The following is a 13,284-nucleotide window of genomic DNA, read 5'->3' on the forward strand; positions in this document are numbered from 1 at the left end:
TGCCCGTCTCCTGCTTGTGCTCTCTCAAAATAAATAAATATTTTTAAAAAATAGAATAAGAAATGCTAACCATCATCTGAGCTTTCAGCAAGCCAATCTTTTTGCTGATGGAGGATCCTGCTGTGTTGACAGCAGCTGACTGATCAGGGCAGTGGCTGCAGATGGCTGGGGCTGCTGTGGCAATTTCTTTAAGACAATGGTGAAGTTTGCTGCATTGAGTGATTTTTGCTTTCACAAATGATTTCTCTGTAGGATGCGATGCACAGAACTTCTTTCAAAATTGGAGTCAATCTTCTCAAATCCTGCTGCTACTTTTATCACCTAAATTCATGTGCTATTATAATGTGTTTTCATTTCAAAAATCTTCACAGCATCTTCACCTGGAATGATTCCAACCCAAGAAACTACGCTCCTGGTTTATCCCTGAGAAGCAATCCCTCATCCATTCAAGTGTTTTCATGGGATAGCAGCAATCTGGTCCTATCTTCAGGCTCCACTTCTGATTCTAGTTCTCTTGCTGTTTCCACTACATCTGCAGTAACTTCCTCCACTGAAGTCTTAAACCTCTCAAAGGCCTTCATGAGGGCTGGAATCAACTTCTTCCAAATTCCTGTTCATGTTGATATTTTGACCCTTCCATTAAGTCATGAATGTTCATAATGGCATCTAGATAGTGAATCCTTTCCAGAAGGTTTTCAATTGACTTTGCCCAGATCCATCAGAGGAATCACTGTCTATAGCAGCTATAGCCTTATGAAATGTGTTTCTTAAATAATAAAACTTGACATTTGAAATTACTCTTTGACCCATGGATTGAAGAATGGATGTTATGTTAGCAGACAGGAAAATAACACTGATCTTGTTGTACATCTCCATTAGAACTCTCGGGTGACCAGGTGCTTTGTCAATGAGCAGTAATATTTTGAATCTTTTTTCCTGAGCAATAGGTCTCAATAGTGGGCTTAAAATATTTAGTAAACCATGTTATAAACTGATGTGCTGTCATCCAGGCTTTGTTGTTCATTTATAGAGTACAGACAGAATAGGTTTAGCATAATTCTTTTTTTCTTTTTTATTTACTTTGAGAGAGACAGTGCGAGTAGGGGAGGGACACAGAGAGAGGAGAGAGAGAATCCCAAGTAGGCTCTAGGCTGCCTGCCAGTGCAGAGCCCAATGTGGGGCTTGAACACACAAAATTGTGAGCTCATGACCTGAGCCAAAACTAAGAGTTGGACGCTTAACCATGGGAGCTGCTCAGATGGCCCAGATTTAGCGTAATTCTTCAGGGCCCTAGTACTTTTGGAATGGTAAATGAACATTAGCTTCGCCTTAAAGTCACCAGCTACATTCACCCTAAAAAGAGGCAACTTGTCCTTTGAAGCTTAGAAGCCAGGCATTGACTTCTCCTCTCCAGCTATGAAAGTCCCAGACAGCGTCTTCTTTCAGTGTAAGACTATTACATCTACACTGAAAATCTGGTTAGCATAGCCACCTTCATCAATTAGCTTAGCTAGACCTTCCAAAGAATTTGCTGCAGCTTCTACATCAGCACTTGCTGCTTCACCTTGTATTTTTATGTTAGGGAGACGGCTTCCTTCCTTAAACCTCGTGACCAAATCTCTGCTAGCTTCCAACTGTTCTGCAGCTTCACCTCTCTCAGCCTTCACAGAATTGAAGAGAGTTACAGCCTTACTCGGATTAGGCTTCAGCTTAAGGTAATGTTGTGGCTGGTTCGATCTTCTTTAAAAAAAAAAAAAAAAATTTTTTTTTTTTTTTTACATTTATTTTTGAGAGAGAAAAAGAGAGAGAGAGCACAAGTGGGGGAGGGCAGAGAGAAAGGAGACACAGAATTCAAAGCAGACTCCGGGCTCTGAGCTGTCAGCACAGAGCCCAATGCGGGGCTCAAACTCACAAACCGCGAGATCATGACCTGAGCCGAAGTCGGACACTTAACCTACTAAGCCACCCAGGCGCCCCATGGTTCGGTCTTCTATCCAGACCACTCAAACTTTCTCCATATCAGCAATAAGGCTGTTCTGCTTTCTTATCTTTGGTGTGTTCACTGAAGTACCACTTTAAAAAAAAAAAAAAAGTCTTTTAATTTTATTTTAGAGAGAGAGGGCACACATGAGAAGGGGAGAGGGACAGAGGGAGGAAGAGAGAGAAAGAGAGAGAATCCCAAGCAGTCTCTGTGCTGTGAGTGTGGAGCCCAAAGAAGGGCTCGATGCCACGACCCTGGGATCATGACCTGAGTCAAAATCAAGAGTCAGATGCTCAACGAACCGAGTCACCCAGGTGTCCCTAAAGGTAGCACTTTTAATTTCCTTCAAGGACTTTCTTTGCATTTACAGCTTGGCTAAATGTTTAACTCAAGAGGCCTACTTTTGGGCCTGTCTCAGCTTTCAACATGCCTCCTTCACTAAGCTTAATCATTTCTAGCTTCTGATTTAAATTGAGAGATGAGACTCTTCCTTTCATTTGAACACTTGGAGGCCACTGTAGGCTTGTTAATTGGCCTTGGTTCAATATTGTTTCGTCTCAGGGAATAGGAAGAAGCAAGGAGAGGGAGAGAGACAGGGAAGGGCAGATCAGTGGAGCAGACAGGACACATAAGATTTACAAATCAAGTTCACCATCTTCTGCAGGGATGGTTCGTGGCACTCCAGAACAATTACAACAGCAACATCAAAGATCACTGATCACACATCACCATAGCATGATAATAAAGTTTGAAATACTGCAAGAATTACCAAAATGTGACACAGACATGAGGTGGGCAAATTCTGTTGAAAAAATGGTGCCAACAGACTTGCTTGATGCAGGGTTGTCACAAACTTGCATTTGTGAAAAACCCAGATCTACACAGCACCTTAAAGCAAAGTGCAATAAATCAAGGCATGCCTGTACTCTTTAGCGGGTACAGAACTTCTGTGTGGGGTGAGGAATGTTTTGGAAATGGATAGCAGTGATAGTTGTACAACATTGTGAACGTACTTAATGCCACTGAATTGTACACTTAAAAATGGTTAAAGTGGTGATTTTTATGTTATGTATATTTTGCCATAATAAAAAAAAAACTGCAAAAAACTCTCCCCTATCACATGCAATACAATTCTGGAGGCTGAGTGACTCAAACCTAGGACTGAGGAAAGTATAAAGAAATCCAGGATACTGTCTCTGAGTGGGGTGTACCCAGGTGTTTCCACTTGCACCCGCCATGTTTTGATCTTTAACCTCGGGGACAGACACAGTATGTTGGTGTAGCTCCACTGAACGTCTGAAATAATTAATAGTCAAAGTCGACGGGATTAGGAAGCAACGTGGCAGCTTTACCAGGAGGCACCAAGCTTATTGTGGAGAAGTGAAGACAGGTCCCTTATTCTTGGGGGGATGCCCGGTCACTTACTCTCCTTGACCCCAGTCACTCCAAACCTCACCTCCTACCACAGCTCTGGCTCCAATACCCCCCTCCACATGCTCCACCATGGAGGGACCTTTAATTGCTCTCTAAGTTCTGGGCCTGGCCTTCAACTAGGCACACATCTCTCCAGCCTCTGGGCAGGGTAGACTAAACTGGGGCTTATCTGTCTGGTCCCCACCTCTGCTGAAGTTGGGCAAGTCCCTCAGGCGCCTCTGCCTCCCTCCCCCACTGCAACCCAGGATCTGCTGAATAATGGAGACAGGAGAGCACAGGGCACTTGCCCCTCTCACTTCCCCTTCTCAGGATGCATGTGGTTCAGCTCTCCACCCCAGACCATGGCCAGGGGTGGGGCTGGGCTTTCCTCTTCTCTCCAGGCAGGCTTAGTGCCCGTTGCCCCAGGCAGGCTCCTACCTCAGAGCAACATTTCCCTGCTCCTGAGATGCATCCAACAGGGGCTGGCTCCCCCCTCCCCTCAGGAGGCAGGCCTTGGGCTGGGGGAAGCAGAGGAGTCAATCAGGCTCCTGGCTCACAGTGTTGGAAGGTGACTGGCCCTACAACATGCTGACCGTGTGCAAGGGAGTAAGGGGGTGGAGGGAGTGGGGTTGAAGAGGGAGGGCCCACTACCCAAAGGGAACTCCTTGAGGCCGGGGACCCCCTAACCCCTAGTGCAGTGTCCTCTCAGGCTTCCAGACTGGGTGGGTGGACAGACCAACAGGAGCTCCCTGGCATGGACGGTCTGGGAAGTGAGGGCTGGAGTGGGGGTGGAGGTAAGGAGCCAGAGAAAGCCAGGATAGCATGTGATCGTTTGAGGGTGTGTGTGTGTTTGGGGGGTGGGTGGGGAGTCCTATCATGGGTGAGGTAGCATCCAAGGCTTCCTTCTGAGTCTGGATGCCTCTACCCCTGACCTGCTCTGTTTCGTGGGACCGACCTCGGCTCTGTCTAGGGCCCTGTCTGGCCACTCCTGTGGCTCTGAGCAGCAGAGGAAGGGGCAAGCAGACTTCCACCCTTCTTGGCTCCCGGTCCAGGGGAGAAGAACCTCATGCCACACTCGTCTTCCTGGGACAGTCGCACCAAGCCACCCCTTCCATCCAGCCGGGCAGCTTGGAGCTGGGCACCTGGTCCCTGTGGCACTTCTGTCTGGGAAGCAAGGCTTTGGTCAATTCAGGCCCCCACCCCAATGCCAGAGATGGACACAGCAGATGGGTCAGGAACAGAGATGACATTCAATGAGGGGCAACAAATGTAGGGGCCACCTCACCCTATTAAGTATCGCTATCCAATGAGGTTCTCAACCTTCTAGGCTGGGCTTTGTGTGGGTAAAATGAATAGTGCTCTGAATCTGCCTTTGTCTGACCATGAAGCTCCATTAAGCCATGGAACCAGAGTTATAATTATACTAATAATAATAGGGGTGCTTCACATGGGTCACCATGCACATTGAATCCCCCAGAGACATGGATGGGGATGGAGCATGGGGAGGGGGTCTTCTCCTCCATCATCATCATCATCATCAATCTCATGTTACAGAAATGGACAGAAGCCTGAGGGATGGAGTCCCTGGCCTGTTTCAAGCTGCAGGCCAGGACCCATCCCACCACAGGCCTGAGCAACAAAACCACATCACAGGAGACAAAAAGTCATGGTCAGCACATGGAAAGGGTGCAAGGCACCATGTGTCCACACCAGGGCTCTGGTGGCCAAGAAGTGGTGAAGGATCAGCTTTCCTGCAGCTTGGCAAAGCCTTCCCAATGGCACAACCATCTAACTGCCCAGCCCTGTGGCAGGCTGAGGTAAGTGTAGGGTCATGGTCTAGGGTAGGAATCTTGGTCAGAGACGAGACCTGGCTGAGAGGTGAAGGTCTAGTAAATAACCCTGGGGTGCTGCCTCCTCCCATGGGACCCTCACTGCCACCTCTAACCCAGGCCATCCATGCTCCCCAAGATGGTGGAATTAGCTTCCTCTGGGCCTCCTGGCTCCTCTTGTCCCAACAGCTCTGCCTAGTCTGCCCCCTGCCTACTCTATCACCTTCCACCCCACCATGAGCCTTGCTGTCTGGGTTCCAGGTGCATGACCACCCTCCCTTCCTCACACCCAGGGCCTGTGCATGTGCTAAGCCTCTTTCCAAATATGTGGCCCCACATCCTTTCACCTGGGCCACTCTTTGCCTTCCCTCAGGCCCCACTCAGCCATTAATTCCTCTGGGAAACCTTCCTGGGCCACTGGCCACATCCACGTGGGACTTCTTGTACCACACTTACTGGGATCTCAACAAACTAAGAGTGAGATGAGCTGTCCAAGGCCCATCCCCTGAGACAAGGGCTCTGCGGCCTCACCCCCTGCAACACTGGCCTGGGGCTGGCATTCTGGAATGCTGGCTGGCCGGACACCTAAGGAGGATGGGCCTACCTGCAGCTTACAACGCCCTGAGCCTGGGCAGTATGAAACACGGCCACTGAACTCATGCATCTGTACCAGAGTGGACAGAGAGGCTCATGGAATGTTCTGTGTCCTGACATGGTGGTGCTCCCCCGGGGGATATACAGATCAAAATTCACCACTGGTACACTTTACTCTATGTATGCTGTAGCTTAATTTTGTAAAAATTATAACAAGAAGACACTTCCTCCAAAAGTCAAGTTCTTCTTCCTAGAAATGTCATCTGCCACATATTGGTGCACAATCAACAAATAAATCAGAAATTCTCTTCTCACTTCTTCAAATGGCTCATCATTTGCTGCTTTAGACAGGACCCCAGGCTGCCTGGACAGAACCCACCTGCCCCGGGAACCCCCTGGTACAGCAGCTGTGGCAGGACATAGGGCAGGGCAGAGGTTGGGATGTGCCTCAAGCTGCCAGGAAAGCCTCCCGATGGGAGCCTCCGTGCCTGAGGCCACACCAAAGGCCGGGCTTTTATCCCCAGCTCTGCCAGGACCTGCTACATGACCTAGGCCCAGGGTTTCCTGCTGTTCCTTAGTAAACACTTGCTGTGTGACTAGTATATAAAAATATATTCACGGGGCACCTGGGTGGCTCAGTCGGTTGGGCGTCTGAATTCTGCTCAGGTCATGATCTCACAGTTCATGAGTTCAAGCCCTGCATCGGGCTCTGTGCTGACAACTCTGTGCTTCGGATTCTGTGTCTCCCTCTCTCTCTGCTCCTCCCCTGCTCACTCTCTGTCTCTCTGTCTCTCTCTCTCTCAAAAATAAATTTAGAAAAAAAAATATAATTCACTTCATGGGGCGCCTGGGTGGCTCAGTCAGTTGAACGTCCAACTTTGGCTCAGGTCATAATCTCACAGTTCGTAGGTGCGAGCCCCACACCTGGCTCTGTGCTGGCAGCTTGGAGCCTGGAGCCTGCTTCGGATTCTGTGTCTCCTTTTCTCTCTCTGCCCCTCCCCAGCTCGTGCTCTCTCTTTCTCTCTCTCAAAAATAAACAAACTCAAAAACGATTTTTTTTTTTTATAAATAAAAATACGTTCACTTCAGGAGAGGAGACAGACGTGGAAACAGGCACAGAGGGATAGTGACTTCTCTTACAAGAGCTGGGGCCAGTATTGCTGAATCTGTCCACCCCACAGACACCCGCCTGGATCAGGTTCCATCATCTCCCCCTGGGACCCTCCTAATGGTTCCTAGTGGCGTCTGTGCTACCAGGACCCCCACTCCACACCACCTTACAATCTGCTCCCCACCTACAATCTGAAGGTCAGGTTGGGCCTCACCAAAGTAACTCCACACAAAGGAAACAAGACGACGAACAACTCCTTTGGGTCCAGAGAGGGGTCTGAAGGGAAGAACACAACACTGCTTACCGTAGAGGCCGCTTTGAGGCAATTGAGGCGTGGAATGTGGAAAGGGTCACAGTAACCCCCTGGCTGAATATTGACAGACTCATAAGGTGACCCACCTCGAGATATCTATAGGCCCTAATTAACCAATGGGCTATTTACAATCAGGAAGTTACCAAAAAAAAGGGAGAATTCCATATGTCGCCATACCTCCTCTCTTCCCCCTTTAAAAAGAGCCCCCACCCACCGCCTCCTGGCAGACAGTCTCTCCTCTGCTGTCCTGCCCTGCCGCTCCCTTGTGGTGTGTTCAATAAACTTCTATCTCCTTTGTTCTGCCTCAGGTGAAGGCCAAGCCACCAGCTTCTGATCATCACCCCAGATTTGGGGGGCCCTCAACCAATCAGGAGAGACACCGCACCCACAAAATACCCTTGCCAAAAAATTCAAACCCGAATCTGCTCAGATCCACCAATTCGGAGGAAAGTCACAGGAGCATAGGAAAGGACACCCAGAGGGCCCATCAACAGAACCCAAGTTAAGGGAAGCTCCATAGATTTCTTTGACAAGAGATTCAAGTGAAAAATAAGACAGAAAGTGATGGAAGGAAATCTATGGAATAACGTGTGGATCTTCCTTAGACCCTGGAAATGTGAACACTGGCTGGATTTTTGAGGAGGTTAAGAAGGGCGTCACTGCTTGTCAGATGTGACAATGGCCCTGTGGTTATGTTGTTTAAAATGACTCTCTCAGAAATACATAGTAAGAAATGGAAGAAATAGGATTTGGGATTTGTTTTAAAACAACCCAGGGTGTGATGAGGGGGTGGACAAAATAGGATCACAGCTGCTTTGTGATGGACACGTGGGGCTCAGCAAAGACTCCTGGCTAATTTTGCTGCAAATTTTCCATAAAGAAAAGGGTGTTGTTGTTGTTGTCTGTTTTAAATCTCAAATATCCCCACCAAAGGAGTGAGGGAAAGAAAGGAGGGTAGGCCGGAGAACCGCCCCCAGGTAGGGGGCCAGGTCTAGGCTGGAGGGTCCCCAACCATTCCACTGCAAATGCGTACACATTCTGTGCTCTGTGCACAGTTTTCAAGTCTCAACTAAAAAACATCCACCTCGGGCACCTGGGACTTCAGCACAAGTCATGATCTCACTGTGAGTTCAAGCCTCGGGTGGGTGGGCTCTGCGATGACAGCCAGAACCCATTTGGATCCTGTGTCTCCCTGTCTCTCCGCCCCTCCCCCTGCTCACTTGCACGCATGCTCTCTCCCTCTCTCAAAAATAAATAAAACATTAAAAAAAAAAAACCCACCTCACACCCAGATATGGCAGGATTCAGGGCCACCAGTGCCAGCATACACACTGTTGTGGATTGTCTGTGAAAGAGAAGAAAGAGCTGAGAAACTTCTACAGCAATGTCACACAGTTACTATGTCTGCTGGGTGTCGTCCTTACGATAATGGCTTTAAAAAGTGAAGGGGGGCGTGACTCAGTCAGCTCAGGTCATGATCCCACCCTTCGTGAGTTTGAGCCCCGCGTCCAGCTCTGTGCTGACAGCTCGGAGCCTAGAACCTGTGTCCCCCTCTCTCTCTGCCCCTCCCCTGCTGGCACTCTGTCCCTCTGTCTCTCAAAACTGGATAGAAGTTAAAAAAGATTTTTTTTAAGAAAATAAAATAAAAAGTAAAGGGAGCTGGTGGTCAAGATCCTTGGGTTGCAGCCCCAATGCCATCACCACTCATGGTTTATTTAGCACCTCTTGGCCTCAGTTTCCTCATCCATAAAATGGGAACAGAGCCACCTCTTCTGTAGGTTTGATAGGAGAACAAAAGGAACTCAGAGCCAAAAACACCCTTCAAAGAATGAAAAGTGTTAAGCCAAACCACGTGGAGATTTTGTCACACTCCCAGTGTGGCCTGGGCCCTGTCCCTGCCCTACTCCCTGCATAGCCTCACTTACCCGGTTTCCACCTCCATCAAGTGCAACCACGGCCAAACACAGTATTACTGATAATAGATTAACTAAAGTATCATTGGTCAAAAAAATAGATCACCAACCCTCCTGTGTGTGCCTGACACCTCCAGGAACCCTCCCTCCAGTCCTTTAGGGCCCACTTCATCACCCCATGTACAGCTGGGGCTCTGGGAGAACAGCGGTCCCTGCCCCCTTTGTGTTCAGACTTGCTTTCAGGTCCCAGCATGGCAACACACGCAAACACTAATGCAAGTGCACGTGGGCTGCGACTTCACAGGGTTTTGTCCCAGAACAGGCAGAAGTCATATTAACGTGGAGTTCACCGCCTGGCCCCATCTGCGTTCTTTCCTGGGCTGGCCCCTCCACGCCACGGCAGCAGAGCAGACAACAGCAGTCCTGTGGCCCTGCTGGGAACAGTGGGCGCGGGGCCTCAGTGAGGCTTCACGTCCCTGGCTCAAAGCAGGCATTACACTTGACCCTGCGAAGCCCAACGAGCCGGAGGAGAACATGGGTGGGAGGAGTACCGAGGACACAGGTGCTCCCACTAGACCCAAGCCCCAGCTCGGGTGGGCCGCTGAGGCCCTGGGAAGCAGCCAGAACCGGCTTGCTCTTCATGAGACAATGAGTCCACTGTTACTGGCCGGGACCTTGATTAATATTTGCAAAAGGAGCAAAGTGGAAAATTCCACCTGGGCGGAGGCAGGGCCCAGGGGAAATGTCAACAACCTCGATGGCCTTGTTCTCCCTGGGATGGACCAGGCAGAGAAACAAAGGCCTGATAAAGGATACAGAACCTGAGAGTGTCAAGGCACTTGGATCCAAAGGAATTTCCTTATTTGGGTCAGAGAGGCATTAATTTTTTTGTCATCCTGACTTTCCTGCCCCTAAACTGACACGACACCTTGAAATCCTTCAACTCTCTTTCTCTCTCTGTAGTCTCCCAATAGCCCTGCCAGACCAGCAGAGCTGATGCTGGCCCCATGTTACAGATAGGGAAACTGAGACTCCAACACAATGAGAGCTTCGCCCAAGGCCAGCAGCTGGTGAGTAGCACATCCAGGCAAACCCTGGTGTCTCAACTGCCAGCGGTGGCACAGAGCCTGTTCCAGGGAGTCTGGGGTCAGGTGTCACAGGGACTAGACAGGGTGGACTTCTGGGCTCCAGCAGAGGCCCCGACCTTCACTCCACCAGAGGAGGAAGAGGAGAAAGAGGAAGAAGCCCAAAGCAGCTCTCCCGGGTAGGCAGGTGTAAGCACCACCATGGGGGGAAGGTGTGCATAAATGATTCATTCAAGCATTTAACAGTGCCTCCTAAATACCAGGATGCCAAGGCCACTGTGGATGCGAAGGTGCACTGCGTGGTGGCCCTTTGAGAAACCCAGACCTGGCAGAATTCAGGACTGAAGGGGGAATGTCCAAGTATCTCCAAAGGCTGCTTCCCTCACAGGCTCAAGTCACCTCACTGAGCCACTTCACAGTCTCATCTGCCCCATTTTACAGAAAAGGAAACTGAGGCCTTGAGAAGGGCAGTGACATGCCACAGGTCACAGAGAGAGAGGAAGCTAAGACAGCTGGATACTTAGTGGCCCTGCCTCCAGTTTATAAAGCCACAATGTTATTGGGCTTAGGTATTCAAACCAATGGTGTCCCTTCCAACGGGCCCCTCGAAGGCTGTATGCTTATCAACAAGGACCTCTCATGAAGAACACTTTTTGGAATGACCTTCCGAGCCAGCATGGACCCCCGCCCCCCATCCACCCCCCAAGCAGGCACAGCTTGCTTGCCTACAGAGAACACCAGCGGTGGCTACAAGTCCTTCCCCTCCACGCCCATCCCGCAGTCCTGTCTACAGAGCTGGTCATGGGCATCATCACCATCCCAGAGCCCCAGAGGGCCAGGGCGCTGTCAGCGCTGTGCCCTCACCCCACGCTGCTCAGGGTCCCTCCTTCCACCCCTGCTACCACATGCTCAGTGACGTCCACACCACACTCACCTCCCCCTTCACTCATCAGCTCTTGCCCCTGGAGAAAGAACCTTCGACCCTCCTTTTCTTAAAACCACCCCCACCCCACTCCCATCTCTGAATGCATTTCCTCCCATGTCCATTTCATCCCCTCTTGTCAAAGCCACCCCTGACTGCGAGTGACGTACCCTGACCTCTCTGCCCCATTTGATCCCCCTGGGCTGCTCCCTCATCCCGGGTTTTTTTCACCCCCTATAAATGTCCTACTCACAAATCCTATCTCCAGGCCTCAGCTCCGCATCCCTGCTCCTCCCCAAACCTCTCGCACTCATGGTCCCAACACACAGCTGTAAAGCCAGCATAGCTCGGAGCCTGGCCCACAACGGGGACTCACCTGTTCATTGAGGGGAATGCATATTGGTTAGCAGCCACCTTCTCGCTGGTCTCAGAGGGGCTGGCCCCCCATTGCCCTGCACAGTCACCCAAGTGGCCTTTCTAAAGCTTAAACTGACCACTGCCTAAACCTCGGCTGTTGTTGTTCTTTGGCACCCGGGGACAAAGTTCACGATCTCCACCAGGCCAAGGGTCCTGTCTCCAACCGCAATTTCACAGCAGGGCAGGCACACATGCCCTTGAACATGCACTCACCACATTCATCCCCACAGAGCGCCCATCAGCCAGTACCTGTGTGTCATTCACCTTTGCACCCCAGGACTGGCACCCTGCAGGTGTTTGCTGAGAAGACAGACAACTATCAGAGCTGTAAAAGGTCTCAAGGACCACATAGCTCAAAGCAACTCAGAGGTTGAGTAAGGGGCCCAGAGTGACCCAGCCCCAGGCAGTGATGAGGCAACAATCTCCCGTCAGTCAATTCTCCAGGGTCAGGAACCAGACCAATCCTCTGGAAACGTCACCTGGAGCCCCACATGTACGCATGCCAGAGCTCTAGATGACCTTGAGACTGAGCTCCAGTCCATGTAGCCCCAAATCTGTACCCGGCAAGTGAGCCAGGCCTGGCACATAGTAGGACCTCAGCAAAACCAGCTGCTTGATAAAGTCAACCTCTCACCAGCTGACAATTCCCTCCATAAGTTTCAGGGCCGTCTCTAGGCCTTCATCTCTTCATCTGTAGGACGGCCGCTAACATGGCCTGAAAGTTTCAGTGGCCTGGAGTTGGTCAACTTAATTTGGTCCTTTGCAAACAGGGGACTGCAGCAGCCCAGATCTAAGCTCTGAGATCCACTGTTAGCCCAACTAATTTTTGTTAACCTGTTCCCAAATCACTGTGTCTCAAAGGATGGTTCCAGCCAGCCGCAGGCGGCAGAATTACCAAAAGAGGGCTTGTAAAAGCAGAGCCCAGTGGGTGCCCAGGGGTCAGAACCAGTGTCTGAGGGCCGGCCGGGGATTTGCATTTAAGGCGGCGCGTGATTCTTGCGAACAGCGAAATCCTAACAGCGTCCAACACTTCCGCCTTCGGAGACCCAAGTGTTACCTTCAGACCTCGTTTTGTTTGGCAGTAAACACACCAGGTTTCCATTACTCTAACAACACACAACTTAGTTTCTCAGAAGTACTAGCTGCCGCGAAGAACTCAGCGAGGTTCGGCTGCCGGCGTCCCACCCTTTTGTCTCGGGGGGGGAAGGGGCGCCGGTGCGGAAGGTGGGGCTCCTGCCTCGGCGTCCAGCCCGGGTCCTCCCGACTCACCCACTCCCGGCCCGAGGCCGCCCGGGGCTCCGGTCTGCGGCCAGGGCCGTGTGGATCGGGACGCGCCCCATGCTACTCACCCTCGGCAGCTGGGGCCCGGGACGGAGCGGGGGGGGGAGGGGGGGGCGGCTGCGGCGGAGCGGCGGCGGCGGCGTCAGGGCCCTCGCCCCGCTACCCTGTAACTGGCGGCTCCGGCGCACCGCGCGCTCTCCGCGGCCTGGAGGGGAACGACGGGCGGGCGGTTCGGACCGGGTCTGCGGGCTGGCCCGAGCGCGCGTGTGCAATCCTGCACTTGGCTCACTGCTCCCACGTGTGCACGGGGCCCGGAGCGCGCCGGTACCGCCGGTGCTCTGCCCACCAGGCGCCCCGAGGCTCTGGGACGCGGCCCATCCCCGTGAGCCCCGGCAGGCGGGCCCCGGCGCTCCTACGTTGCCACC

General features: G+C 51.4%; 1 protein-coding gene across 3 annotated transcripts in view; it reads right to left on the reverse strand.

Annotated features, from left to right (window-relative positions):
• Positions 1 to 13,270, reverse strand: part of CHDH (choline dehydrogenase) — a 39,675-nt gene extending 26,405 nt beyond the window's left edge. For 2 of the 3 annotated variants that reach the window (XM_042929682.1, XM_042929680.1), the window contains exons 1-2: positions 12,928 to 12,944; positions 8,523 to 8,586 (exon numbers count right to left, since the gene is read on the reverse strand). The gene's annotated coding sequence lies outside the window, so the exon portion shown is untranslated. Of the gene's footprint in view, positions 1 to 8,522; positions 8,587 to 12,927 lie in introns of all 3 variants that reach the window. The other variant, XM_042929681.1, reaches the window with a different exon arrangement.
• Positions 13,271 to 13,284: the final 14 nt, after the last annotated feature.

Source organism: Panthera leo, chromosome A2, assembly GCF_018350215.1.
Source record: "Panthera leo isolate Ple1 chromosome A2, P.leo_Ple1_pat1.1, whole genome shotgun sequence".
NCBI lineage: Eukaryota > Metazoa > Chordata > Mammalia > Carnivora > Felidae > Panthera > Panthera leo.